Source organism: Penaeus vannamei, chromosome 20 (genome assembly GCF_042767895.1).
Source record: "Penaeus vannamei isolate JL-2024 chromosome 20, ASM4276789v1, whole genome shotgun sequence".
Taxonomy (NCBI): domain Eukaryota; kingdom Metazoa; phylum Arthropoda; class Malacostraca; order Decapoda; family Penaeidae; genus Penaeus; species Penaeus vannamei.
The window spans coordinates 34,953,270-34,958,269 of record NC_091568.1 but is presented as its reverse complement, the minus strand read 5'-3'; the positions used below and the strand labels follow the sequence as shown (position 1 = coordinate 34,958,269).

The window sequence follows — 5,000 nt, the reverse complement described above, 5'->3', positions numbered from 1 at the left end:
AGTCATCCGGGGTCTTAGCTGGGTCTCACGGCGGAGGAAAAGAGGGATTAGAAAGAGGGAAATGGAAGGAGGGATTAGAAAGAGGGTTTAGAAAGAGGGAAATGGAAGGAGGGAAAGAAAGAGGGAATTGGAAGGAGGGAAAGAAAGAGGGAATTGGAAGGAGGGAAAGAAAGAGGGGATTGGAAGGAGGGATTAGAAAGAGGGAATTGGAAGGAGGGAAAGAAAGAGAGAAATGGAAGAGGGATTAGAAAGAGGGTTTAAAAAGAGGGAATTGGAAGGATGGATTAGAAAGAGGGATTAGAAAGAGGGAATTGGAAGGAGGGAAAGAAAGAGGGAATTGGAAGGAGGGATTAGAAAGAGAGAATTGGAAGGAGGAAAAGAAAGAGGGAAATGGAAGGAGGGATTAGAAAGAGGGAAATCTCTCTCTCTCTCTCTCTCTCTCTCTCTCTCTCTCTCTCTCTCTCTCTCTCTCTCTCTCTCTCTCTCTCTCTCTCTCTCTCTCTCTCTCGGGGGAACGAGGTTGAGGGAAGAATAATTGGATGAAAAGGGGAGAGAGAGAGAGAGAAAGAGAGGGGGTGTACAGGGAATAGAGAAACAGTTCAAAGGAAAGTGGGAGCAAAAGAGAATATGAGGCAAAAAAAAGAAAACACACAGGACAGCACTGCAGACAAGAGAGAGAGAGAGAGAGAGAGAGAGAGAGAGAGAGAGAGAGAGAGAGAGAGAGGGAGATAGCCAGAGAGAGATAGCCAGAGAGATAGATATATAGATAGATAGAGAGCGAGAAAGAGAGAGAGAGAGAGAGAGAGAGAGAGAGAGAGAGAGAGAGAGAGAGAGAGAGAGAGAGAGAGAGAGAGAGAGAGGCGAACGATAAAAACAAAACAAAAGGAGATGAAAAAGAGAGAGAGAAATTGAATAAGGGAGTCCAAGCTAGTTTTTACTCGGCCGTGCTTGTTCAACCATAACAACCGGATATAATTCACAACAACAGCCGCTGAGAAGAAATGTATTTAGCGGACAGGGGAAGCGAGAAACGGATGATAATGATGGAGAGATGAAGAAAAGGATGGAGAGTTTTGGGTGATGTGGAAAGAAGGAGAGGAGGGACAGAGAGAACGAGAATAGGAGAGGTGGAGGAGGTAGAGAAAGGTATAGATGAGAAGTTAGGGTGAGAGAGAGAGAGGGAGAGCGATTGGAGTAGAGGAGGAGGAGGAGGGAAAGAGAAATGATTGAGAAAGTAGGGTGAGATAGAGAAAGGGGAAAGAGGAAGCAGAGGAAGGAGAGAAAGAAACAGGTTATCCTCACCCTCAAAGAAGAAAGCAAACGGGCAATAAACATTTAGTCAAACAAGCAAACACAAATAAACAAAAATAAATGAAATAACAAAAGAACAAACGAATCACCGACATCTCAGCTCTTCAAAAAAACACAACCGCCACAACGCATCATAAGTTTCTCACCCACGCTGTGAATACCAATTTGCTTTATATAACCATGTGATCATCAGTTCAGAGAATGTCCCGTGATCTGAATGCGATACATAGACAGCCTCTCAAGGATATATTTTGTGTGGGAGATCGTGTTCAGAGTCAAGAACTTCGTTAGAATTTTGAATGTTTGAATTCAGTCGGTTTTGGATATTCTCTTCCCGCGCGAAGTGATAAATGAGTTGAATATAAGAATTTCATTCTGATTATGGCTTCAAAGGTCATTATTGCGAGTGTTTGACTTACGTTTTGATTATAATTTCCTTGGCGAAGAGAGAGTGTTATTTTTTCCAGAAATATTTGCTCGAGTAACAACGTGGTTTCTGAGAAAACGGATCTTCGCCAAAATCGATTCATAGAAAATGGGAAATTACCGCTGAAATACTGGAATACCTCTAACTTAAAAAAAAAAACGAAATCGATATATATAAAAGTAATACGACAGAACATTAAGCCTTTTATCGCCGAAAACTATGAAATTAAAAAGAAATAAAACATAAAAAGCTTACCCTAAAATCTCCATCATTAAATACCGCCAGACAATGCTGTCCCGATGATAATACATATTTTATAAACCGCTTCGTGTGCAAAGGTTATAAAAAAAATGAAACGAGGCGAATAACACACGGTGCAGGTTGTTAAATAGGAAGGGGACAGGGACAGGCGGCGGGTCAGCAAGGAGCACGTGGCAAGCAGTGGGAAAATAAGGGGAAGAGGGGAAGGGGGGGTGGTGGTGGAGAGACAGGTGGCAGGAAAGGAGAGGGAGATGTCAGAGGATAGGTAAGGTAGGGGTCTGTAGAGGGACTTAGGGGCATAGAGAGACAGGTGGCAGGGAAGGAGAGGGAGATGTCAGAGGATAGGTAGGGTAGGGGTCTGTAGAGGGACGTAGGGGCAAGGGAGCAGGGGTAAAGACAGGGAGGGGGTAGGATGCAGGGGTCATGCGATGGGGGGGGGGGTCAGCATGCATGTGGGGAAGAGGTTAAATTGGTAATAAAATGAGGGTGACTATTGCCCCGGGGAGTTATTGGGAGAGACGGAGGGGAAGTGAGGGAGAGGAAGAGAGGGGGGGGGTGAGGGAGGGGAGATGGAGATGGAGAAAGAGGATAGGGGAAAGAGAGGAGAACAGAGAGGAGAGAGGATAAATAAGGAGAATAAAAGAAGGAGGGAAAGAGAGAGTGAGTAAGGATAAGAGTGGAAGAAGAAAGAAAGGGAGGAAGGGAGTAGGAAGAGGGAAAAAAGGGTATGGAAAGGAGGAAAGAAAAAAAAGGAAATGGTTAAAGAAAGAAGGAAAGACAGGGGAAATAAAAGAAGTGAGTTGAGAAGAAAGGTAGAAACTGCGACAATAAATAATAAACAAAACAAACATAGAAGAAAGAAAATCATTAAAAGGATAGACTATCATGAGCAAAATACCGAAAGAAAAAAAAGAATAGAATGTGAATAAAGAGAAGAGATCTACAAGCAGAAAGAAACGAAAGGAAAAGAAAGGTAGAAAGACACGGAAGTAAATACGACTAGAAAGGGTGAGCAAGGGGGAGGGAGAGAGGGGGGAAGGAGGAAAGGGTAGGGGAGGAGGGAAGGGGGAAAGGGTGGGGGAGGATGGGAAGGGGAAGGAGAAGGGGAAGGAGGAGGGTGAGAGAGGGGAAGGAAAGGGTAAAGGAAGAGGGAGAAGGGGGAGAGAGGAGGAAGGGGGAAAGGGTGAGGGAGGAGGGGAAGTGAGAGAGGGTAAGGGAGGAGGGAGTGGGGTAAGGGTGCAGGTGAGGGAGAGGGGAGAGAAGGGAAGGGGGAAAGGGTGGGGGAAGAAGGGAGGGCGAGAGAAGACGGAAGGTGAGGCGGAGAAGGGGGAGAGGAAGAATGTGGACAAAGGGAGGGAGGGGGAGAAGGGGAGACGAGGAGGGAGAGAGGGAAGGGGAGACGAGGAGGGAGAAGGGGAGACGAGGAGGGAGAGAGGAGAGGGTAGAGGGGGAGACGAGGAGGGAGAGAGGGAGGGGGAGAAGGGGAGACGAGGAGGGAGAGAGGGAGGGGGAGAAGGAGAGACGAGGAGGGAGAGAGGGAGGGGGAGAAGGGGAGACGAGGAGGGAAACGAGGAGGGAGAGAGGGAGAAGGGGAGAGAGGGAGGGGGTAGAGGGGTACGAGGGTGTAGTAGCGGTCATGCGAGGGTTCTGGGTCGATGCTAAGGGGCTGTGCATGACGGGTGGCGCGCTCACCTGTCGTTCTCGATTCACAAGGTTGCCGCACCTTTCCCCCTGGCCTTCGTCCCCTCTCCCTTCTTCCCCTCCTTTAGCCTACTTCCTCTGTCTCTCTCTTTCTCTCTCTCTCTCTCTCGCTTGTTCTCTGTCGCTCTCTTTCGCTCGCGCTCTCTCGCTGTCGCTGTTTCTCTCTCTCTCTCTCTCTCTCTCTCTCTCTCTCTCTCTCTCTCTCTCTCTCTCTCTCTCTCTCTCTCTCTCTCTCTCTCTCTCTCTCTCGCTCTCTCTCTCTGTTTTTTCTCTTCCTTTCCCCTCTTTCTCTCTATCCTTCCCCTTCCTCTTCCTCCTCAATGGAGAAAGAGAGAGAGAGAAAGACAGGTCGACAATCTAACGCAGGGGTATGTTTGGATTCCATTATCCACTATTCGCGATTGCATTATCAGTTTATCAATATTTCAGTTCCTCCTCCATTCCATACCCCAAAGTTAGCCCCCTACCGCTTAGACAGGCTCCCCACTCCCCCTACCCCCCCCTCCTACACCCTTACCTATTTTTCATATCCCTAAGACTCCCCCCCCTACCCTTGTATTCCTCCCTCCCCCTCCTCTCCTCCTTTCCCCACTTCCGTTACCCCCCTGCCCTTATGGCCCTCTCTTCCCCCTCCTCCCCTCCTCCTTTCCCCTCTTCCTGTACCCCCTGCCTTTATATACCTCTTCCCCCTCCCCCTTCCGTTACCCCCTTGCCCTTGCATACCTCCTCCCTACTCCCTCCTCCTCCCCTACTCGCTCCTCCCCTCCCCCTTCCATGTAACCCCCTTGCCCTTATATACCTCCTCCCTACACCCTCCTCTCTTCCCCTCCTCTTCCCCTCCCCCCCTTTCGTTACCCCTAGCCTTTATATACCCCCTCCCTACCCTCCTCCTCCCCTCCTCTTCCCCTCCCCCCCTTCCGTTACCCCCAGCCCTTATATACCTCCTCCCTACCCCCTCCTCCTCCTCCTCCCCTCCTCTTCCCCTCTCCCCCCCTTTCTGTCCCGTGAGCGAAAACCAGCCGTGGCGCGAACCTGCGTCCAGCGTCTAGGCAGCGGGTCCGCCTCCGACACAATACACGTCCGGCGCGGTCAGTTGCGTTCACATTGAGCTTGCGGGCTGGCGAACCTATTTTTTTCGGTGACACTTTTTTTGTTTTGGTTTTGTGAGTGGTTCTTTTGGTGTTTTTTTTATTTTTTAATTGCGTTTTTGATTTCTCGGGTGAAGATAAGAGATGTGGTGGTGTTTCGTGTGTGATTTCTTTCTTTTTTTTTATTCTTTTTTTTTCTTACGTGCTACGTG

General features: G+C 48.7%; 1 protein-coding gene across 1 annotated transcript in view; it reads left to right on the top strand.

Moving 5' to 3' along the window:
- LOC113823000 (Muscle-specific protein 300 kDa) overlaps positions 1-5,000 on the top strand; it is a gene marked incomplete in the record, with an annotated part of 352,771 nt that overhangs the window by 31,383 nt on the left and 316,388 nt on the right.